Raw genomic sequence first — 25,829 nt, forward strand, 5'->3', positions numbered from 1 at the left:
CACCATCAGCACTAAATCCAATGCAGGGCTCAACCTCACGAACCATGAGATCCTGACCTGAGCCAAAACCAAGAGTCAGTTGCTTAACCGACTGAGCCACCCGGGGGGCCCCAAATTCAAACTGGTTTTAATGGCCCTGTTTGTTCTTCATTCTGGGGAGTAACCAGGACTATTAATGAAAAGGGGAGGGCAAAGACTCATGATAAAACTTTTTGTTGCCTTGCAGTTCATTCATTTCTTTATTTAGCAAATGTTTATTGAGTGTTTATTCTAAATCAGTGTGCTGGTTTTGCAGATACTGTGGAAGATAAAGCATAAACCCTGATTTTCCAGGAATTTTTCTAGTTCAGTATAAGATTCGGGCAAGTTAACAGGCAGTTTATCAGAAACGAGAGGGCATTGGAAACGGAATGCCCGTAGAAGTCACCGAGCGACTCTAGCTAAAAGTAAATCCTCTGTCCTCATTCATAGCACCCGTCACCTGCTGCCATGCAGAAGTTGTATGTGTACATGTTTCCCCACCCACCCTGTACTCTAATACTAGCTCTTTGAGGGCAAGGACTTTTTGTCTTATTTATCCTTGGGTCCTCCATTACACTGAATCCAGTTCCTAGCGACAGCCACTCAATAAGTGCTTCTATGATAAAAATGTTTTCTCTTTCTCATCGTATTTGCTTTATCCAGAAAAATAGTACACAAGTGAATCTCAGCTTCCGATTTTAATACTGGAAGAAGAATATTATAACCTCACAAAAGAGGAAAGGTTATAACGCACATAATCCCACCACCATACGTTACTCATTAATGAGTTAAAATTCATGAGTAAATGAGTAAAATTCCCCAAAGTGCTTATGAGCAGACAGTTTAAGCATGGGAATTCTTTGGTTAAGAACCCATATGTAGTCCCTTTTGTGATGGAGCTTAGAGCCCAAGGGAGGAGCTAGAAAACAAATGTAGATTCAAATTCCAGTTGTGCTAAGTGACCTCTTTTCTCCCACTGGACCATGACTGGCCTCAAGTTCCAGGAGCCATTGGTTCCTCGGACTGGGAGGGAGGGGTGGAAGTAGGTAGGAGGGAAGTTCAGTGGAATGTGGGGATAGCACCAAGCTGGGAGGCAGACTTCCACCTGTTCCCCCTCCTTGAAGTTTGCCTTGATTGGCCATAGCTCCTTAAGAATATTTACAAATCAAAGGCTGCTCCCAGGGCAAAGTCCTAATGTTGCATTCTACAGGATTTGGAATTTCTAGAGAATTGCCATCCCATAAACCAGAAAACAGCTTTGTTTTACATTCCATCTCTTAGATTCCCATTTTACTGCCTTTCAGAGGAACTTTAGAAAGTCAGAAGCAGGTTTTCCAATTTTATTAAAATGTAGGTTTTATTTGCTTTCTCCAGAGAACATTCAAGTCTATGCCAATCTTATGCAAACCACTGTCTTGATTTAAGTATGGTATGTGACCAATATTGATGTACAGATGGTGGCTTTTGATGGCGAGGTAGACATGAGTAAGTTGGAAGTACTAATTCAACACTAAAGTTAGTTCTCTGTATATTGCCAGTGATCATTCTAAGGTGACCTAAGCTTTAAATTTGATGCTACCCTCTAAATTAATAGGCTTCTATCAGAATGAACAAGTCAACCGAATTTTGATGAAACTGAAGTCAATATATATGTGGAATATCATTAATTTAATCTGGGACACTGGTTCAAGCAGTTGCTGCTGTGTCTTTGAAATGGGAACTGAGGTTGTTCTAATATGTGTTTGTTTGATATTGAAGATGACTTTTCTGGTTCCAGAGATAAGAAGCTCAAGTATGAAAAGATAACAAATAACCTAACAATGGATAAGGATTCTCTAAACTTGTACTGTCCAATACAGTAGACAATAGCTATTTCAATTTAAATTATTTAAACTAGATTCATTTCTTGAGTTCCACTAGTCACATATCAGGTGCTTAATAACCTATCATGGCTAGTGGCTACAGTAATGGACAATGTAGATATAGTACATTTCCATTATTGCAGAAAGTTCAATTGGACAGTGCTTTCATTCTTGAGTGAGAACCAAGCTAAAACAGTCAGACAATGTAGTACATCGGCTTTCACACTTAACATTATTGCCAAAATATCATATTAAAGGATGACATAAATTCTGATGAATCAGGATACCAGAATAAGAGATTCCAAAATCAAGATACTATACCAGAATGTGAGCAAGGGAGCACATTACAAATCAATATATTAGATAGACACATTTATACTATGCTCAAGTTATATATCTAAAACTGAAATCAAATCTGATGAGAATTATTCTTCCACTATAAAGAGATCTACTAACATTATGATGGCTTTTATTGGATTATTGAGTACTGTTGTTCTAGAAATTCATAACTTTGGAGACTGTTTGAATATATTGTGCCCCCCAAAATATTGTGCTGTACTGTTGCTGCCATTTTCCTTTCATGGATTCTAGAGGTCAATTATCTATCAAGTGATAAAAAAAAATGATCTATCAAGTGAGGTTAGACACTGTATGTCATTTCTTACATTAAATTAAAAGCCAACATTTGCTCACAAAGGGCAGAAGAATAATATGCTAGTTCTTTGCAAATATCTTGTGCTTGGAAGAGTGGACTGGAATGTTCTCCAGCAACTTGCACTTCAAACTAGCATTGTGTTAGCTGTTCATAGAGGTTTTGCTTAAATTTAAGGCATTTTGTGGGACCTTCAAACTCTATTTCAGTTAGTTTTTAAATGCATTGGCTCAAATGAGACAATTATGATTAGGATATATGAGATCATATATATTTGTGTTTCTATGGAAAGTTTAAAAATATTTTAATGTAGATTTTTCTTTAGTTTTGCAAAATTTGGGTAAAGATTATAAGTTCAGCTTGAACACATTCCTGCTTTGAGATATTTGTGAAACATTCAAATCTAGATGTTTGCATTTTTTCTGTATTCCCTTTCAATCTTCATTTACATTTTAGATCATAATGATTAAAGATAAACAAGATTAACACTTACTTAGCTTTAAGTGTTACCTTATATATTAACATTTTTCTCTCTTGTTCTATGCTGCTATTTTGTATTTAATAAAGATGTTTTAAAATTTGCTTAATAGTCCGCCATGTTTTTATGCCAACATTTATTTGATAATTTCTACCTTTCTGAGTGATGGTAGTTTTCAGATTATTTGCTATTTTGAATTAATATGCAATAGACATTTTTATGACATCTTTTTTATTCTTTTGAGTTATTTTCTTAGGATGCATTCCTAAGAAACTAGATTATCAATTCGAATGCTATGAGCATCATTATGACTCAATACGTGTTGCCATTTCTTTAAAAGAGTTGTATCAGTTTGTATCCAATCAACGTATAAGCTGAATGGTTTCACCACCATCTGTCCACATTACAAATAATCAGTTGTAAACAGGTATCCTGAATATATGAAGATCTGGAATCAAACTGCTTGAGTTCACATTTCTGTATAACCAAATACTAGTTACATGACCTTGGATAGATTGCTAATATCTCTAAGGCTTCATTATCTGTAAAATGGGAATGAAATGTACACTTTTATGTGTATTGTTAAGATTAAATAAGATGACATCTACAGTTTAGCCCAGTGCCTACCACATAATAAATGTTCATTATTATTATTATGTTGTTATTAGTATTTACTTTTATTTCCTTAACTGTTAACAAGTTGAGTATTTTTTTGTGTGCTATAATTTTCATTTTCTTTTGTATGACTTAGGTGTTTCCTTCTTTTGTCTTTTTGTTTTTTGAGGTTTCGTTATTTTTTTTTAAGTTTATTTAATTATTTGGAGAGAGAGAGAGCACAAGTGAGGGAGGGGCAGAAAGAGAGGGAGAGAGAGAATCTCAAGCATGCTCTGTGCTGTGAGCAAAGAGCCCAATGCAGGCCTCAAACTTACAATCTGTGAAATCATGATCTGAACTGATCCAAAAGTCCGACGTTTAACCAACTGAATCATCCAGGCACCCTGAAGTTTTGTTATTCTTAAACCTTAAGATGAGATATTTATAACACAAATTGTTTGACATTTATATTGATTTTCCTCTCTGATCTTTTTATTGTATAGAAATTTAAATATTTTATTTTATTTTATCTAGTTATCTTTTTGTTTATATTTTCTTCTATTGTGTCAAAGCTGAGGAACATATTATCATCACTCTTCCAAAGACATATTTGCTAATTTTGAATGATTTAAAAACTAATGCACTCTATTTTGGTGTTTGATTTTATGAATTAATATAAATCATTGTCTGGCCTCCTTTTTCCTGTCTGTAGAGTTATCTAGTTATCCCAATACTACTTAATAATAATCTTCCTTTTTCCATTGTCTTATGATAACTTATTTCCCACACATTACCTTCTGTTATTTGACTGTTTCAATCAGTTATGAGCTGTGATCTGACAATTTCTTTGAGGTCAGTGGGGCAAGTGGTATCCAGGAATTTTCACTGTCTTGGGAGAGTCCAACATTTACAAAGAAACTTGGTCACCATATTCTGTGTCACAAGGTAATTGTGGGTAGTGCACAAGAGTTTAGTCTTACTTGAAAGCTATAAATCTTATCTTAGTAAATAAAATAAAACTGGCTAATGATCACCAGCCATATTTTCTTCTCTCCTAAGGGATGGGCTTGAAAAAGAAAAGGGTGTGTTGGGGGGTTCTTACAATAGCACTAAAACAGCTTTTAAGCAGAAAATAACCGTATGTCAACCAAGACAGGTTATTCTCATTATACAAACATACCTTTCTCAATTTAGTCTTTTTAAAATTGTTTCCACATCTATAGAACTCCATGAGAGATTACGCTACAAATACATTTTTTGTTTGTACAAAAATATTTTAAAGTATTTTACTTTAGGGGCGCCTGGGTGGCTCAGTCGGTTAAGTATCTGACTTCAGCTCAGGTCATGATCTCGTGGTTCGTGAGTTCAAGCCTGCGTCAGGCTCTGTGCTGACAGCTCAGAGTCTGGAGCCTGCTTCAGATTCTGTGTCTCCCTCTCTCTCTGCCCCTTGCCTGCTCACACTCTGTCTCTGTCTCTCAAAAATAAATAAAGATTAAAATAATTTATAAAGTACTTTATTTTACAGAAGGACCAGCAATTGGCTTTCATTAAGGCACATCAGGGCAGGTTGGTTTCAGAAGAAACATACGCTAGTGCTAATAATTTGTTACATAAAATTCCAATTATCTGTGGAGAAACATGGTGAACCAATTGGGTGTGGAGTTTGAGGGAAGGCTAGCCTGGTTAGCTGTAAGCCATTTAATCATCTAGTGAAGGTGGAATCAGTGTACTTGTTTGATTGGAAAACTTCACTTGGAGATAAATCTGGATAAGCCATAGTGAATTGAACTGAAACAGGTTTATGGTTTTGTTCTAGTTCAACTGAGGTATAAAGAGATGGTCTTTATGGTCTTCTAACCATACCTACTTTTCTAATGATGGAAACTCCATGGATTTGGCTTGATTCCATTTAGTTAAAAGTGCAAACAATTTAGTGAACTGCATCTCCATTCATGGAACTATGCTTTCTTTTAAGAGGAAAACAGAGCTCTTGTGTTTTAGCTGTTTACAGTTCAGTTTTGGGGACAAGACCTACACATATGAAAATTTAACCAGCAGTAAAAACCAGTTATATAAACCAAAGTCAAATGATGGAACAGTGACTTGAGTAAGCATTCAGAGGGGGGAAATCATTGTTGGTAGGAGGAATCAGTAGCAGTTTCCTAGGCAAGGTAGGATACAACTGGGTCTTAAAGGAGTGGATGGGTGATGAGATGAAAAATGGAGAGCACTCAGGTGAGAAGTGTTTAAAAAAAGATATAAGGACTTAAATGAACAAAATGTGCTGAGGAAGCAGTGATTAAATAAGACAAGTTGGTATAGAAAAGAGTAGAGGGAGGAACTTTGAGTCTGATTATGAACATCCTTGGATGACAAACTAAATAACTAAAAGAAAAGTGGGTTTATTTACTTATTAACTCTTATTCACACACACACACACACACACACACACACACACACACACACACACACACACAAGAGAGGCAAAGCACAGAGGATTTTGGGGGCGGTGAAACTATTCTGTATGATATTATCATGGTGGATACATGAATATATTTGTCCAAACTCATATAATGTACAACTACAAGAGTGAACTCTAATGTAGACTACAAATTCTGGATTATAATGATATGTTGATGAAGGTTCATCAGTTGTAACAAATAAATCACTCTGGTGGGGAACGTGGATAATAGCGGAGGCTAGCATGTGTGAAGGTAGGGACTATATGGGGAGCTCTGTACCTGCCACTCAATTTTGCTACGAACCTAAAGCTGCTTTTAAAAAGTCTATTAAGGGGCGCCTGGGTGGCGCAGTCGGTTAAGCATCCGACTTCAGCCAGGTCACGATCTCGCGGTCCATGAGTTCGAGCCCTGCGTCAGGCTCTGGGCTGATGGCTCAGGGCCTGGAGCCTGTTTCCAATTCTGTGTCTCCCTCTCTCTCTGCCCCTCCCCCGTTCATGCTCTGTCTCTCTCTGTCCCAAAAATAAATAAACTTTGAAAAAAAATTTTTTTTAAATAAAAAGTCTATTAAAAAAAGATTGGGAGAACCTGAGTGGCTCAGCTGGTTAGGCATCTGACTCTTGATTTAAGCTCAGGTCATGATCTCAGGGGTTTCGAGATCAAGGCCTAACTCTGGCTCCATGCTTACAGCGAGGAGCCTGCTTGGGACTCTCTCCCTCTCACTCTGCCCCCCCCTCAAAATAAATAAACATTAAAAAGAGTAAAAACGTAAATCGAGATAACCAAGCTAAAAGTTTAAAAATGCGCACTTCGTAGGAGAAAGGTGTAAAGGATTTGATTTTTCATCCGTGATTTAAAATCTCCTCTCTGCATTTTTTTCTTGCTTCTTTAACCCTCCACTCTTAGAAATAATTTGACAATTTATATCCTAAAAATTATATTTCTATCATTAGGCAACTGGGCTGTCACCTTTCACATGTGCCTTAAAATTTATCACCTCAACCTCCAAGTCCTATTTGTCAACCAGTCATACATGTTGATGTTGTTGAACTCTACAAAACAAGTTATAGTTTGTAGTTCCTGCTACCTGGGCAGTTACAGCAGTATGCTTGGCAAGACTGTGCAGAAGGAAGCACCTAGGCACATAGCAGTTGGATGTACAGGACTAAAGTAGGTCCTACATCATGTAAGGACAAGGTTTTCATTACATTTTTTGTGTATGCTTTTGGATAATCTCAACTCTCCCACTGGTTGAGGAAATTGAAGCACACAGTTCAGGGAGTTAAAAGATTTGTAACGAGGCCTAAGAGGTGGCAAAGGACTAAAATGTGTTTATTTTGTCTATCTGTTCTATATCACAGAATTCTCTCATCTCATATTTCTTATAAACATTTTGACATTCTGTTGAATTTTCTCAAATTTCTTCCATCTGGAGAAGCAGAGCATTTATCAGACAACTGCAACCATCTTGTCTATCTTTAAAACCTGAACCTTCAATTGCTGACCATAGTAAAAAATTGAACACATACGTGTTGAGTTGGGTCACGCAGATTTTCCATTTTGAAAGAACATTAAAAAAAAAAAAAAGGAGTGGGAATTTATACTAATGAACTACAAGAAGGAATGATGATTTCTATCTGTGAAAATTATTTTTGTTGTTCATAAAGCCCTGATCTTCCAGAGAGTGTTCTATAATCTTGCAATGTGCTCAGTGGCAAAGCCAATGGGGCTCACATCTGTGCTTCTAGCCCGCGGTCTCTCTGGGCCTCAGATCTGTGAAGGCTGTTCGGCTAATTTACATCACCTGTGCCTCAACTTGACTCTATTCTCTTGCATGGGCTTGACATGCTGTTTTCAGATGGTAGCCCCTAAGTCATTTGAGCTTAGAGTCTGAAATGCTTTTTGCTCGGTCAAATGTCAGTACTTACAAAATGCTAGAACTTGATAAAGAGAAGAGTCTTCAGAATTTGTGGGCTATGAGTGCTATCTCTCATGGTATTATCATGTTTATTGTACACATCTCTTTAGGATAGTAGCACTTCCAGGGAAACTCAACTAAATGGATTCAAATAAGATTAACTTTTTCATTTGTGATTCTCTGTCCTTCTTGCTCTTTTTTTCCCCCCTATCTTTAATGTATAGATTATATTCTGGCTTCATTGTAACATTACTATATGTACTGTTAAACAGGTAGCAAATGTTTTTTTGAAAGTGTAAAAATAATTTCAAGAAAATTATCAAAGAAAATCTGTGTATAATTTGAAAATGTTTTTCTTTCAACTTTATCGGGCCCATAAATATATTTTTGCAAAGCATAAAATCTTTTAGTTTCTTTTTGTTTTTACTTGATATTTTACCAGGAATATCTTCTCGTGTCATGAAACAATGAAACATTCTTTGTAAATATGGTTTTCGACAGTCCCTTAATATTCCATCTTAGCAATTTGACACTACTATTTTAAAAACACATTTCTGTTGCCAGAATATAATGTGATTTTTTTGGCTATTATAAATAACGCTAAGATGACTTGTATATAAGCTTTTTGAGGTGTTGCTTAAAAGCATTTAGTGATTTTTTTAAAGTATTAAATGTTTTTAAATTAAAAACTTTTTCTTGAAAGTATTTTTATGTGAAAAAATTCAAACACAGAGGTTGAGTCTATTACAACGAACCCCCACATTCCTGTCACCAAGTTTCAAAAGACATCAAGATTTTCACAATTATCAATATTTTCCCACATTCATGAATGATTACTTTTATTTTTCCAGGTACTCAATGTAAAAAAAAAAAAACTTTCAAGAAAGGTTGTGCCAAATTGTTTTACCATGAGCTTGTCTCAGTAAAAATATTAGTGTGAAAAAACAAATTTTTATAGGCAAAAATTATTTTGTTGTTTTGATTTGCACTTATTTGATAGCCGAGTTTGAAGATACTCTTCAAACTTGTTTACAGTCAGTATTTATTCTTATTGGATTGTACATTCATATCCTTTGTCCATTTTTCTTTTCTGGTATTTATCTTTGTCTTATTTAAAGAGCTCTATATAAAAGGGATAATAATAGCTAGTACTGGTATTTTCCCCAGATACTTATTATTTGTCTTTTAAATTTTATGTACGTTGTTTTCTGACAGAACCATTTTCTCTTTCTTTTCTTCCTTCCTTCCTTCCTTTCTATAAGTCTATGCCCAATGTGGAACTTGAACTCATGACCCTGAGATCAAGAGTCACAAGCTCTACTGAATTAGCCAGCCAGGTGCCCCAAGCCATTTTCATTTTTAAGTAGATTAATCAACATATCAGAACACTTGATAACTTTCTTTTTGGTAAGGTTTGCATTACCTTTCTGCATTCTGGATTTAGAAAAATCCTATACCCAGAGGTGGTATAACTTGGTGATTGTGTGAGTTCTGGAGCTCTGCACACAGTTCAAATCTTCAGTTGGTATCTACAAGTTGTGTGACTTGAAGCAAGATCATTAACCCCTTTATGCCTCAGTTTCTTCATCTGTACAATGATTATATTATTACCAACTTCATAAAGCTGATGTAGAGATTAAGATACTTTGAAACACATAGTAAATGCTATGCAAATAAATATTTGCTATTGTTCTTGTATATTTAACTCTTTAACCCAGTTGAAGCATTTTGGTGTGTAAATAATAATTACAAAATCCTTTCAGGTAAGTCATGGCTTACACAAATCTTCATTACTTTGTGGTGAACAAAGTTCAGCAGATGAGTAAAAGTATGTAAGAAAGGATTCAAAAAGAACTCTTCTTTTCCTTGTTCCCCATGGGATAGAATCTTGCTCATAAATCATCTTAGCATTGTAGAAAAATATCTATTTTTTAGAATTACATATTCTAAAGAAGAAACTTTACCTGTTATTAGCTAAACCTTGTCATTCAAAAAGTTGGAAACTGAGGTACAGCAAAGTCAGGATCTGACAGAGAATCAGCTGTATCGAGTCTAGAACCAAAGCTTCTCTGGCCTAATTCTTTTTTTCTTTCTTTTTTTTTTTTTTTTAATTTTTTTAATGTTTATTTTTACAGAGAGAGAGAGACAGAGACAGAGCATGAGTGGGGGAGGGGCAGAGAGAGAGGGAGACACAGAACCCGAAGCAGGCTCCAGGCTCTGAGCTGTCAGCACAGAGCCCGACTCCAGGCTGGAACTCACAGACGCTCAACCAACTGAGCCACCCAGGTGCCCCTGGCCTAATTCTTTTCTAAGTGAAGAATGAAAAAACAAACAAACCAAACCCCAAACTATCTGCAAATATATCCATAATTCATTAGAGCTTCACTACTTTGAAACTTCCTAATTGTTGAGGAAGGAGAAAAGCCTATTCTCTACTGTCAGTGGAAAAGCTGTTTATAGCCAGATTTACACATACAAAGTCAAGTCAAGAACCGAAGGAACTGGAAAGATTCACTTTCTCTTGAAATGGATATCTGAGGTCAAAGTAGGTTTTTGCACCTGAATTCTCTGGATATTTGCCACAATTCTTACTTTTGACTTGCTTATGAGGGATTTAACCCATTGAAATGGAGCGATTGAAAAATGATCTTCAGGCTTCAGGCACTGTAGACCACCACCCAGGTAATCCAGGTCAAGCATTTGCTCATTGGATAGTAAATATTTGTTGGGCACTATTCTCAACTCTGGCCCTGCAAAGGAGAATCAGACAGTCTTGGGTGCCTGCCCTCATGAAGCCTATATTCAAGTAAGATTGAAACAATATCAAGAAGTTGCTTATCAAGAAGTTAAATATCAAGATTCTTTCAGAGTGACAAATACAGTTCTATCGGAAGGGCAGTTATATCACTGTGGACACTTGGGAGTCTGGGGAGTGTTGGATCCCCCTTTAAGAAGATGCGATTAGGGGCGCCTGGGTGGCGCAGTCGGTTAAGCGTCCGACTTCAGCCAGGTCACGATCTCGCGGTCCGTGAGTTCGAGCCCCGCGTCAGGCTCTGGGCTGATGGCTCGGAGCCTGGAGCCTGTTTCCGATTCTGTGTCTCCCTCTCTCTCTGCCCCTCCCCCGTTCATGCTCTGTCTCTCTCTGTCCCAAAAATAAATAAACGTTGAAAAAAAAAATTAAAAAAAAAAAAAAAAGAAGATGCGATCAGGGAAGAAGTCCTTCTGAGGTGAGGAGCTTCAGAACTTTTGGTGAGAAGCAGCCAGCTAAGTAAATATATAGGGGAATGGGGCATCAGGCAGAGGGAACACAAAGTACTTAGGACTTGAGATCCAGAAAGGGTGTCTGTGTAATCCACTGGGTTTCCTCTCATTACTCAATCTTGTGTTTGTTAATCTAGGCAGACGTGATATACAATTGTCTGGGGAGCATACTCTATAGATAATTTTAGCCATGGTCCTTGTAGATGAAAAAGGGGTTTGGCTTCTCTCCATTACCCTGCAGATATGTCAATCTCATCTAAGAGGTGATGGGAGGGAGAAAGCTTTTAAGAGGGCCTGGCAACCAAAAACAGCACATTTTGATTTTCCTTGAATGTGCTAATGTTAGCACAAATACTAGCTGTGCTGCCAGGATATTTCCACACATGTGGCCACAGAGATGATAGAGGTAGTCATTTATTGATTTGAGTAGTTGCAACATTTTTTCCTTTTAACTAGAAAACTCACGTTCTTTCTTCCAGGGCGCTGCCTAGAAAAGGCAGTTTTGTGACACTGATGTTCCATCTTGATCTCTCACATGTTGATACTCTAGAACGCAGACTGACTACCTGGTTCACATTCTCCATTGAACAGTTAAAAAAAAAAAAAAGACCTAACAAACAGAATATCAGAAAAACCTTTTCAACAGCTCACTTATTTTTATTTTTTTTTCAACGTTTATTTATTTTTGGGACAGAGAGACACAAAGCATGAATGGGGGAGGGGCAGAGAGAGAGGGAGACACAGAATCGGAAACAGGCTCCAGGCTCTGAGCCATCAGCCCAGAGCCCGACGCGGGGCTCGAACTCACGGACCGCGAGATCGTGACCTGGCTGAAGTCGGACGCTCAACCGACTGCGCCACCCAGGCGCCCCTAGCTCACTTATTTTTAATTCCAGGACTAACCCTTGGGAAGGCTCAGATTTTTAGCTGTTCCTTTGGATGGGTCATTCTGCAGAATCACAGAGTTAGAGAAGATGAAATGTGTCCTATGAGGAAAGAGTTGGGTTTTGTTTTCTTGTTTGCATTTGTATCAGCACCTTCAGGAATTCCGGATACATTCAAGACCTCCAATAAAATAAACACCAGCTGAATAAATTAAAGGTGGAAGAATCTAAAAGACATTTTTTTCCCAACTCCTCCATATGATTTTCTCCTTCAGAGAAGACAGTCCTGAGAGAGTTCAGATTGACCCACCTAGAGGAAGGCCCAAAAGCCTGTACTCCAAAATGCCTATTCAGCTCTCTACTTGAAAGTCCAACTTCATGTATCCAAAACTGAATTCTGGATCTTCCTTATCCCCAGTTCTGCCCACTCACCGCCCCCTTTTTGGTTGATAACAACCTCATCCTTTCAGTTGCTCAAACCAAAAGCCTCGGAGACATCATCCACTCGTCTTCTCCGAATACATCAATCTTTCAGGACATCCTGATGACACTGTCTGCAAAATGCAAGAAGCTTATCACTTACTACATCTATGATCGAAGCCACCATCATGTCTCATTTAGTTTATTATACCAGCAGCCTACCTGGTCTCCTTCCTTCATCTGATGTATTCCGAGGAAACAACTAGATTGATTCTTAAATATATATGTATATATCTATATCTATACGTATGTCTGACAGATCATGTCATTCTGTTCAATACTGGCTCTGATGTCACACAGTATAAGCTCAGGTTCTCACAATGGTCTACAGAGCCCTATATGGTCTGTGCCCTCTCCCATCCTGCCATTAACTCTCTGACCCCATCTGGTACGCTTCTCCCCTCTACTGACTCTGCTCCAGCCCCACCGGTCCCTTTGCTGCTCCTTTGCCAGGCACGCTCTTGCCTCAGGCACTTGGCACTGGCTATGCCCTACCTTGATGATTGCAGTGCCTATTCTTTCAACTCCTTTAAGTCTTTGTTCAAATGGTAACTTTTCAAGGAGGATTATCCTGACTACTTTATTTAAACATTCAACCTATTCCTCTGCACTCCCAGTCTCCCTTCTGTGCTATTTTGTCCTCTAGCACTAGGCACCTTTAAGATAGCATTTCTACATGCATTATGTTTTTGGCATGTCTTTCTTCCATTATATTATGTGCTTCATAAGAACAGGGATTTTTTACTGTTCTATTGATTGCTGTATCAACACTGCCTGGCACATAGTAGGCAGTCAAATTTTTGTTGAATGAATTAAAGAATTCAACAGTGCATTTAGTATCTGCTCTGTGTACTCTTAATGGGACCAAAATGAACTAAATTGTTTTATTGAGCACTGGTGGGTATCAGGCACAAGGAATAAACTGTATAGCAAAGGAGAAATGACTCCTATCCTAGAAATATTTAACATTTATCAAGCATTTCTGTGTGGCAGGTACTATACTAAGGGCTTTATGGACTTTATTTTGTTTAGTATTCACAACAACTCTACAAGGTAGGTATTTTTCAGATGATGAAACTCAGGTGTGAGAGAGGTTGAGTCATTTTCCAAGGTCACACAGCAAGTAAGTGGCACAGTAAGGATTTGAACCCAGGCAGTGTGACTTCATAGTCCCGTATATTAGCCAATATGTTATATTGCCTCAGGGAAGTTACAGTGTAATGCAGAAGCCAGACTTCAAATAAGTAATCATACAAACACATTAAAAAAAAAGTTTATTTATTTTTTTGAGGGTGGGGGGAGGGCAGAGAGAGGGAGAGAGAGAACCCAAGCAGGCTCTGTGCTGTCAGTGCAGAGCCAGATCCCATGAATTGTGAGATCATGACCTGAGCCAAAATCAAGAGTTGGACCCTTAACTAACTGAGCCACCGAGGCACTCCCATACAAACACATTTAATTGCAGGCTGGACTTTGTGGTGTAGAGAAAAAGATGAGCTCCTTGAGAGCTTATATGATTTTTTTTTTCTTGAAAGCCTGACATCTAGTAGTCTCTCAGTAAGTGCTGACTGAATGAATACCACTCTCCTGAGGGCACAAACCACTGCTTTAAGAGGAAGTTAACCATTATGTGGAGAACTATTTGAAGTGTGTTATCAGAGAGTAAGAGTTTAGGGATCTGAAAGAGGTGATATGACTCCTGAGGCAGCATGACTTCTAAAGGTGTGAACAACCCAGGGAATCTCACATGATAATCGTGGACTGACAGCAACATAGTGATCATTCTCTGATGATGATGAGAAGATCCATTTTTCAACCACAACTTCAAAAGGCAGCTATTTTATATCCTTTGTGTTTCAAGGCCACTACAATACTATGTCTGCAGTAACAACACTATATTGCACACACAAAAGTCTGCTAACAGGGTAGCTTTCATGGTAAGTGTTCTTCTCATACACATACACAAAATAGACCCATTTTGTTAAAATCTCCTCTTCTTATTTCTGATAGGTCATGCTCACATCACATTCATTCTTCACTGTTATATACTTCTTCATCAGTAAAGTTTCTTTCTATGTTGTCTCCTTCTCCTTCTTCCTCCTCCTCCCCCTCCTTTTCTTCCTCCTCCTCCTCCTCCTCTCCTGCTTGTTCCTTCTCCTTCTCCTTCTCCTTCTCCTTCTCCTTCTCCTTCTCCTTCTCCTTTTTCTTCTCCTTCTCTAAAATGCAAACTACCAGAGGCAAGATTCTAGTTTGTACATCCTGGTATCCCAAACACCTTGCAGAGTTCTGTATGAAGTCATTGTTCAGTACGTGCCTGTAGGATAGAATCAGTTTGACTATCCCCCCCACCCCAATAATTATTTTTTCTCACCAATAATTTTTGTCTTCCAAATATTATAGGTAACCCATAGAACCCTTCTCTTGTGAGGGAGTATATGAACTCTATTCTTTTCTTTTCTTTTCTTTTATACATTGTTCAGATTTTAACTAGGCTCCATTCCCAACATGGGGCTTGAACTCATGACCCTGAGATTAAGAGTTTCATGCTCTATTGACTGAGCCATCCAGGTGCTCCTGGACTCTATTCTTTTAGAAGCAAAGTTTGAGTATGTATACAGGATATAGAAAAGCCAAGAATTTAAGATATCAGAAAAAATGACTGAATAAATTATAAAGATGATTTAGGATGGGGAACACAACATATTTAATATTAGAAAAAGGTTCTGGGGATATTTGAACTATGTTGCTCATATACTATGAAGTCTGGTGAAATTGCATATGTGTGGTCACTGTGTTCCTGCACAAGATATTTAAAGTGGAATTTTCTAATCTAGGCCTCATGAAACAACTTGCCTCACATAGAATATTTTCCTGAAAATTTGTGGTTGTTTCTACTACTTTGGTTTCTGAAAATATAGGAAAACTTGTCTTTAGATTCTATCAAATCTCAATTTAAAATGTATAGTTACCAAGTTGAATATAGAGATGAAATGCTAAAAGCAAAAATTGTCGCATTTTATTCTCAGTATATTTAGTGGAATTTGTTCATTTTGCTCAGTTTATCAAAGTGTCATTAAGTGATTGACATTTTGCAGACTCTGGGTTGCAGGAGTGCAAATTAGATTATGTGAGCATATTAGAACAATAATTTACTTTTTACTATTCCTTTACAATTTGTTAAAAGACAAATATTGGGTCAAAAATAGCCCGTTTAGAAATTCTAACAATATATGTTAATAAAATGAAACAAGACTTCATCATCCTGTATATGTAAGAGTAATGATTCTAAAGTCATATGATTAACTTTTTTTTTAAGTTTATTTATTTATTTTAAGTGAGAGAAAGAGAGAGTGTGTGTGCAAGTGGGGGAGGGGCAGAGAGAGAGAGAGAGAGACAGACAGACAGACAGATAGACAATCCTAAGCACAATCCTCACTGTCAGTGCAGAACCTGACTCAGGGCTTGAATTCACAAACCATGAGATCATAACCTGAGCTGAAATAAAGAATCAGACCTTTAACTGACTTGAGTCACTCAGGAGCTCTCATATGATTAAGATTTTGAAAACCAAATATGCCAGAACCGATGTGTTCAAAGAATGAATACCTTCTCCTCAAAAATAGGAAAAATTGTTACCTTGGGAGAAATATACTTAAAACATGATGTTATTTATAAATATTGTTAACATATATTGTTGATATTATGTTAATACAGTATTATCTTGATACATACTGTTTTTTTTTTTAAAGTTTACTTATTTAGAGAGAGAGAGAGAGAGGGAGAGAGAGAGAGAGAGAGAGAAACAGAACACATGAATGGGGGAGGGAGACAGAGACTCCCAAGCAGGCTCCACACTGTCAGTGCAGAGCCCAATGCAGGGCTCATACTCATGAACCGTGATATCATGACCTGAGCTGAAGTCAAGAGCCTGAGGCTTAACCAACAGACCCACCCAGGCGCCCCTTCATACATACTGTCATTGACGTTACTAAAGTTAAACTATTTTTAGAACCCATTTTTTGATATTGTTTTCAAAGCCCAAGGGACACACTTTTGGACACCTTTGCTGGTATGGTAGCCCGGGAGATGTGCTACTCAGATCCCCCTTCAAGAAAGGACTCGTTTGGGGGTGCCTGGGTGGCTCAGTGGGTTAAGCGCCTGACCCTTGATTTTAGCTCAGGACATGATCTCATGGTTTGGTTTGTGAGTTTGAGCCCTGTGTGGTGCTCTGGGCTGACAGTACTTGCTTGGGATTCTCTCTCTCTCTCTCTCTGTCTTTGCCTCTCTCTCAAAATGAATAAATAAACATTAAAAAACAAACAAACCTGTTTAAAAAAAAAAAAAAGACTTGTTTGTTACTTGGCTCCCAAAAGTTGTGTTCAGCTGACAACTCCACTTGTTGGCTTGTTCAGAGTTGGCCTCCGCTTTCAGGCCGAGGTCATACTCTTCTCAGAGGGGTCTCCACAATGTCTAAGCAAGGCTTATGCAGTCCAGCCATGTGCCCAACATGAAGCCCCTGTCATGGAAAACCTTTGTCGCACACTCTCTGCTGAGCTGGCAGAGACATTGTCAGGTGTGCATCTCAGCCTGACATTTAGCTCTGCCCATCTGGCTCTTCCTTTTTTTCTTCCTAATTAGCATTACTCACCCATACATCTCTTGTACTCTTAACCTCCTACTGTTTACTTTCCAGGGGAAACAGCCTGTGACTTTTGGTAATAAATTCATGCATTAACTTTTTAAAAAATGTAGTGCTTCACATTTACTAATCACCTTCTAACTACTAGAGACACAAGAGAGAAGACATGGTTCCTACCTTGAACGTCTCATTACAGTCTGATGGAAGTACCACGAGACGGGCATTGATGACAGAACATAATGAACAGTTTGGTGGAGTAAGTACAACATAATGGGACTTAGGGAAGCCTTTGGCAAGTCTGGGAAGATTTCTTTTTTCTGTTAAAAAAAATTTTTTTAACGTTTATTTATTTTTTTAAAAAAATTTAACGTTTATTTATTTTTGAGACAGAGGGAGAGCATGAATGGGGGAGGGTCAGAGAGAGAGGGAGACACAGAATCTGAAACAGGCTCCAGGCTCTGAGCAGTCAGCACAGAGCCCGACGCGGGCCTCGAACTCACGGACCGCGAGATTGTGACCCGAGCCGAAGTCGGACGCTCAACCGACTGAGCCACCCGGGGGGCCCTGGGAAGATTTCTTAAAGACATGATTTCTAAAGTGACATCTAAGAAAGCCTAGAGGGAGGACATAATATTCTAGGAAAATGAAACTGCCTGCCTACAGGTTTGGTGGTGGGCGGGAGAGGAGAAGTCATGTTGGGTGAATAAAAAGTAGTTCTGAAAGGCTGGAGCAGAGAGACAGGGAGAAAATGGTAGAATAATTTAGAAGAAGCCCCAAGAGGGGGATTCTGGATTTTCTTCTATTCTGTGTTGAGGATTGGGTAGGGAGAGGAGCGAGAGATGAAATCAGAGAGATAAATAGGGACTAGATTAGGAATGTCACTTGTAGACTATGGTAAGGAATTTGGTCTTTATCCTGAAGATGACAGGGAATTAGGAAGGCAATTTAAAAAAAACAGACCAGATCTAAGATTTAGAAGAACCATTTTGGATGCAGTGAGGAAACTCCATTACCAGGAGGTGGGGCAGCAAGGAGGCTAGTTAAGGAGCTGTTACAAAATATCAGGTGGCAGACAATGGCAGCTTGGACTAGAATCAAAACAGTTGGGATGAGGCTAAGTGGATAAATTTTATACATATGGAGGTAGAATTGAATAGACAGACAGAGTCAAAAAAGATCACCAAATTTTTGGCTTAGGCAACATGGCTGATTGCCACTTACCGACTATAGGAGATCTGAGAAAGATTTGATGCACTCTTGCTGGTTTGAAAATGTACAGGGCTACACAGTAAGGCATATGGGCAGCCTCTACAGATGAGAGTGAGTGATGGCCAGCAAGGAAATGGGGTCCTCAGTCCCACTACTGCAAGGCATTGAATTCTGCCAACCAAATGGACAAGCCTAGAAATGGGGGTGGCATTGGAGGTGATAAATTGATAACAAGACAAGAAAGTATTACTTCCAAAGAGTAAACAGGTAAGTGGAACTAGCTACATGAGAGCCAATTTAGTGCAATTGCCAAGCAAAAAGTACTTAGGTTTTGGAATATAGGAATAAAGGAGTCTTGTGAAATAAATTGTGTGTGTGTGTGTGTGTGTGTGTGTGTGTGTGTGTGTTAAGGAACTTAGGGGTTGAGGAGAGGAAGTGGGTAGCAGGATAGTGAATGGTTTCTGAGCAAGAGAAGAAGAGGGAAAAAGATCCTGTATGTCAGTATTGAAAAGACAGTTCTGGGCTTTGGGAGGGAAAACAAGACGGTGATTTTGCAGGTGAGTCACAGGGCAGATCTTACTACAATGCTGTAGAGCTGCCTGGTGCCTGGGGTAGACTAAGCATGAGGCACACGGAACTGAGAACTGAGAGGCGGACAGGTGGGCAAGACATCGGAATGGCCTTTCCTTCTCTGGAGTGGGCATCTTACTGACTACCCACCCCCCCTTCACACTGCATCAGCCCCTAGAATTCGGGAATAATTTAGGAGAAGCCAAAGAGAGATTCTGGAGTTTCTTCTTCTGGAATGTGGGTGAGAACCAGAATTATATTTTATCATAGAGCTTGCAAAAGCAAGACAAGTCTGGCTGCTACTCCAGCAAAAAAGCCTTTAGGATACCTTTGCTTACTCTGTGTGTCACCCAAACCCAGACTGAAGACACTTGAGAATAATGTGTTTCTCTGATTCTCTTGTCATCCTGAAGTTAAATCCCTTGATTTATGTCAGACTTCAGACTGTGTCATAATTGCCAATGTGGAATGTTCATTTATGTAGTTATTTTTGGTAGGGTGTACCTACCAAAGGTGTACCTTTCTTGTAATCTGGAGCTGGAAAACATCCTGAATGCAGGCCTACATTTATTCCGGTTATATACCCGATATACACCACTCTTTTAAAAGTGGCAATTGTTATATCATAATGGTAAATAATATTTACGTATGCATTCAACAAATAAACGTTGAGTGCTTCCTATGTGCTAGGTACTGTTCTAGATGTTACAAATTTAGCAATGAATAAAATAGACAAAATTCTCTGCTTTCATGGAGAGAGAATAAGTCAAGTAAATAAAATATATCTTATGTTAGATGATGATAAGTACTCAAGAAAAAAGTAAAGGGTGAAGAGAAAGCCTCTGGGGGTATGTTTTAGGACAGGGTGGCTGGGGAGGGCCCCTCCTGGAAAAGAAAGCTGAGAATAAATGGGAAGGAGAGGCACAGGTTGTCTTGCAGTAGGCATCTTTATCTGGCACCTTATCAACACAGTTTACTTTTAAGTATTTGAATGACAACAATGCAGTAACAGGTTCTTTTTTTAAAGATTAAAAAAAAATTTAAGTAATGTCCATACCGTCATGGGTCTTGAACTTACAATTCCGACATCAAGAGTCGCATGCTCTACCAACTGAGCCAGCTAGGCGCCCCAATACAGGAACAGGATTGGCCAAAAAGCTTTATATGTAACTTTAAAAATTTTTAGGCATTTGATTTGAGTTTATCACAGAGAGAGTCAGTTTGTCTCTGTCAAATTGAGAGGTGGTGCTTGCTTTATCTTAGTTCACAGAGAGAGACTCTAATCTTTAAAAAAAAATGTTTATTTATTTATTTTGATAGTGAGAGAGAGAGAGAGAGAGAACGCACAAGCAGGGGAGGGGCAGAAAGACAGGGAGAGAGAGAATCCTGAGCAGGTTCCACTCTGTCAGCACAGAACCCCACATGGGGCTAGATCTCACGAACAGTGGGATCATGACCTGAGCTGAAATCAAGAGTTGGACACTTAACTGACTGAGCCACCCAGGCGCCTCAAGACTCTAACCTTGAGCAACAATTTTGACCTGAAATCTAACTTCTGCCACTTTTAAGAATCTCTTCCTTTGTATATTGGATACTTAATGGATAGTCTAGGAAAACCAGCTTGCCTAGAATGGAGAGCAATCTAGTGAGACAATGTTAAAACTCTGGGGAATCTTAGAGAATATTTAGTTACTCCCCACCCTGTTACAGCAGGAGAAACTGAAGGATCTTAGGCAAGGACTAATGTTTACTTTTTGGCAGATTAGATCTCCATCTTTCTGCCTTAAATTCACTGATCTCTCCATTAAACTCCATGGTCTCCTGAAGTAATGATGAGGAAAGGGGTGCTTGGGTGGCTGAGTTGGTTAAGCAGTTAAGCGTCTGTTATAGGCTCAGGTTTGTGAGTTTGTGAGTTTGAGCTCTGCTTTGGGGTCTCTGCTGCAGCATGTAGCCCACTTCAGATCCTCTGCCCCCTCCTCTCTATGCTCCTCCCTTGCTTGTGTGCGTTCTCCTTCAAAAATAAATGAATATTAAAAAGAGAATATTTTTATTACATTCCACTCAGTGCCCACCATTAAGGCTCAGCTGTGGTTTCATTTTCCTCTGAGTCGATCATTCCCGGAAGAGAATTGTGAACAGAGTTAGTGAATTCGAACACATTGCTCGTGCATTCACTCCCCATCTTCTGAAATTTCTTGCTCGAGGTCAGCTTCTTGAAACCAGCCAAGGAGTAGCAAAGTCCATTCCAATTAGCTCTCTGTGCATGATATTTTCTGAGTTATCTCACTGGTAGCTTCTGATGGCCACGAAAAGAAAACAAACACAGTGACTGACAGAGGGAAAGGAATTCTGTTATTCGGATTATGAATGTGTACAGAGTGGTTTGGATGGGACCTTGGAAAATTCTGCTGATTCCTGTGGAAGTATTTATGTTTCGATGGCATGTCATTATAGATCATCTTACAAAATGTAAATTGAAAAAATACCGGTGGGTTGAAGTCAGGGATGTCATTACGTGCCCAAGCTATTTCCCCCAGATGCCTTGCAGGTTTGTAACTCCTGCTTAATAATATCCAGTATTTTTTGCTATCTATATTCTTTACTACATAGTGATATAGTTAATCACCTTTAAATCTCCACACATTTCCTTATCTGAGATGATACTTTGAAAAGCTTAAGGAGCTATATGGACATGGTGATCTGTTGAGTCCTAACAGATCTTCCCAGGGGGTATGTGACAGGCTGAGGTGAGAATGGGCCGTGGCCACAAACCAAATCATGAGCAGGTGACACCACCACCAAGCAGGATTGAAACACAAAATCAGAGTCAAAAAGAGCACACGCACAGGGCGATGGGGATTGGAGCTCCTGTGCAGGGGTGGGGATGGAGTTGTGTGGGCAGCGTCCTGCTGCAGCAGTGCCTCTGCTAAGGCCCGTGGCCCAGCCCCTGTGGCTTGTGTGGGGCGGGCAGAAGCTGGGGAGGCTTCCTCGGTTTTCAAGCCCTAATGTGCTAACATCGGCTCGGAAACCTTTCCAGATTCCTTTAGAGATAGGCTCTCTCCAGTCTTTGAGCTACCAAAGCAGGCATTTGGAGTATAGACTCCAAAACGCCTAGGACAGTGCTTTGCAAATAACACGACCACAAGAAACATATATTGAGTTGAGTAGATAAGCCCTAGTTCTGATAGAGCTTTGCTCAGGGCCTGGCACACAGACATTCATTTTCTATGAACTATTCTTATCATTACTACAAACATTTATTGAATTGAAACAATACATCAGAATTTAAATACTTGTTCTGCCAACTGGTCTTTTGGCTTGTAACAGTCATAAGAATTCAGGAATAAATTTTTACAATTAAAATATAATATTTTTGGGGTGCCTGGGTGGCTCAGTTGGTTATCCATTCGAATCTTGATTTCAGCTCAGGTCATGATCTCAGGGTAGTGAGATCAAGTCCCGTGTTTGGCTCTGCACTAAGCATGGAGCCTGCTTGAGTTTCTCCCTCTCCCTCTGCCCCTCCCTTCTCTCTCTCTTTTTCTCAAAAAAAAAAAAAAACAACAACACCTTAAAAAATGGGGTGCCTGGTGGCTTACTTGGTTAAGCATCCAACTCTTCAGTTCAGGTCATGATCTCACAGTTCATGAGTTCAAGCCCCGCATCGGGCTTTGTGAAGACAGCGTGGATCCTGCTTGGCATTCTTCCTCTTTCTCTGTCCAGAGAAAACTGTGTTTTAACATATTTCTTGTTCTCTGATAACCAATACTGAACTAAGGACCGAAGCTGGACTGATTTGAAACAAACACCTGAGACTTTAAATGTTTTGAGTCCAGGGGTGCCCGGGTGGCTCAGTCGGTTGAGCGTCCGACTTCGGCTCAGGTCATGATCAGGTCTGTGAGTTTGAGCCCCGCGAACTCTGTGCTGACAGCTCAGAGCCTGGAGCCTGCTTTGGATTCTGTGTCTCCCTCTCTCTCTGCCCCTCCCCCTGCTCATGCACTGTCTCTCTCTGTCTCTCAAAAATAAATAAATGTCAAAAAAAAAAAAAAAAAAAAGAAATTTAAGGGGCTCCTGGGTGGCTCGATCAGTTAAGAATCTGACATCAGCTCAGGCCATGATCTTGCAGTTCATGAGTTTGGGCCCCATGTTGGGCTCTGTGCTGACAGCTCAGAGCCTGGAGCCTGCTTTGGATTCTGTGTCTCCCTCTCTCTCTGCCCCTCCCCTGCTCATGCTCTGTCTGTCTCTCTCTCTCTGTGAAAAATAAATAAACATTAAAAAAAATTAAAAAAATATTTTGAGTCCACAGAGGCCATATTTGGATCACAAAATGCTTAAGAATAAAAATAATTGAAACCAACATGCATTTATCACTCAAGACCTATATAGAAAGAGCTTTGAAAAACTTAAGAATGTTTACAGAAATAAGATAACGAGACTTTTTAAAGGTTAGGAGTTTCCCCATATGCGTGATGTGTTAGAAACCATACTACACAAATGAGAGATGGTAAAGATAAGAGAAAGAGAACAAGGACTTAGCTGCAGCCCGATCATCCTCTTGGACACTGAATCTATGACAATATTCCTATCCATGGACTAATTCCAATAACAAAAATCTGTTCTTTCATGGTTTGGACACTAGAAACTGTGACTTTTCAAGGATTCCCGTCAACAGGGAAGGAAATGAGTTTTCACCATTTTGTTGTCTTTGTTGGTGTGACTTATGAAACGAGTTTCTTAAATATAGGAATGAATTATAATGAGATGTACAGTGGTGTGTACTACCTAAAATTTATACTTCCTTATAATTTTAAATATTTTTAATGTGCTTATTCTTTCATCGTAGCTAGATGTTAAATCTGATAAAGGCAGGAACTGTGTTTATTATTCTGTGCATCCCCGAATGTGTTATTATTGATGATTATTTTATAAATTTACTCTGATTTAACAATTTGATGTAACATGTAAGCCAGTTTGATTTGGTAAAAAGCAATGTCTAATGAAGGCTGGCAGTCAGCCTGTTTGGAATATTTTATTCCAATTATTAGGGCATTGCCTTTCAAAGCCTTTTTTGAAAATTCTTATTTTCCTGATTAAAATCTATACTGTGCATATCATAATGAGAGTGAGCGCCCCACCTAGAAGTCATCCTTGGCTCCCTCTGGAATCTCTGGTTCAGCCTACTTGCCTCCTCTCCAGCCTCTACTGTGTCCATCAGGGTGACCCAGAGGTCCTATAAGGTGTCTACCTCTGGCCCCTGGGCCTTCAGCAGCAGCTCATGCTCTGGCACACCTGGCTCCCATATCAGCTCTCCAGCCCCCCAGGTGGGCAGCAGCAGCAGCTTCAGAGGTGGCTTGAGCACCAGCATGAATGTGGTCGGGGGCTACGCAGGCGAGAGGGTCCAGGGGGCACCGTAGCTGTCTCAGGGCACCAAAGCCTGTTGAGCCCTCTTAAGATGGACATGGACCCCAACATCCAAGGGTGTGCATCCAGGAGAAGGAGCAGCTCAAGACCCTCAGCAGCAAGTCTGCCTCCTTTATCAACAAGGTACGCGACGTGGAGCAGCAGAATGAGATTCCGGAGACCAACTGGAGCCTCCTGCAGCAGCGGAAGACGGCTCGGAGCAACATGGATAACATATTGGAGAGCTACATCAACATCTTCGGGTACCAGCTGGACACACTGGCCCAGGAGAAGCTGGAACCTGCGGTGGAGCCCATCAACAGGAGGGGCTGGCGGAGGACTTCAAGAATAAGTAGAAGGAAGAGATACAGAGCACGCAGAGATGGGAAGATGCATCTTCCGAGTCAAGAAGGCTGTGGGTGAAGCTTCCATGGATGAGGCAGAGCTGGAGTCCCTCCTGGAGCTGCTGGCCGGCCTGTGAAGCGGAGAGCCGAGAGCAGCCACAGATCTCTGACACCTCTGCGTTCCACTCCGTGGACAGCAGCAGCCTCCTGGACCGATGGCATCATCACCAAGGTCAAGGTCCAGTACAAGGAGATTGCTAACTGTATCCGGCCGAGGCTGAGACCTTGTACCAGAAGTATGAGAGGTGCTGGCACTGGCTGAGAAGCACAGGGATGACCTCAGTTGCATAAAGAAGATTTGTGAGATGAACCGGAACAACGGCCCACTCCAGGCTGAGATCGACAGCCTCAAAGGCCAGGGGGCTTCCCTGGAGGCTGCCCTTGCTGATACCGGGCAGTGTGGGGAGCTGGTCACGAAGGACGCCGACGCCAAGTGGAGGCTGCACTGCAGCGAGCCCAGTGGAACATGGCAGGACAGACGTGCGAGGGCCTGGAGCTTGGGAACATTAAGCTGGCCCTGGACATGGAAATCGCCACCACCTGCAAGCTGCTGGAGGGCGGGGAGATATAGCTGGAGTCTGGAATGCACAACATGAGTAACCATACCAAGGTGGCTGCTCCGGTGGGCTGAGCTCCGCCCTTTGGGGGGGCTCAGGAACCCTGGCCACAGCTACAGCCTGAGCTCCTTCCAGTCCTGCTTCTGCTGCGGCGGGGCTCCAGTACCTTCAGCCGAGTTAGCTCCTCCAGGGTTGTGGTTATGAAGAAGGCTGAGACACGTGATGGGAAGCTGGTTTCCGAGTCATCTGATGTCCTGTCCAACTGAGCAGCCACTGTGGTTGCTCCCAGCCTCCTCGCTCCTGTGGCTGCCATAGAGCCTTTGGGGGAAGGGGCTGTGCAGGGTGGCTACAGGAACAGGAGACCCACCTGAGGCTCAGTCCCAATCCTTAGTCTACCCTTCTGGGGAGTCTACTGCCCTGGGTATTCCCTCTCGCCCTTGCCCCCAG

At 40.2% G+C, this 25,829-nt stretch overlaps 1 pseudogene; it reads left to right on the top strand.

Moving 5' to 3' along the window:
* The first annotated feature begins 19,076 nt into the window (after positions 1-19,076).
* On the top strand, positions 19,077-25,648 carry LOC112857695 (keratin, type II cytoskeletal 8 pseudogene; annotated as a pseudogene).
* Positions 25,649-25,829: the final 181 nt, after the last annotated feature.

The sequence above is a fragment of the Puma concolor genome, chromosome E4, assembly GCF_028749965.1.
Source record: "Puma concolor isolate L17-30 chromosome E4, mPumCon1.1.hap2, whole genome shotgun sequence".
Taxonomy (NCBI): Eukaryota; Metazoa; Chordata; class Mammalia; order Carnivora; family Felidae; genus Puma; species Puma concolor.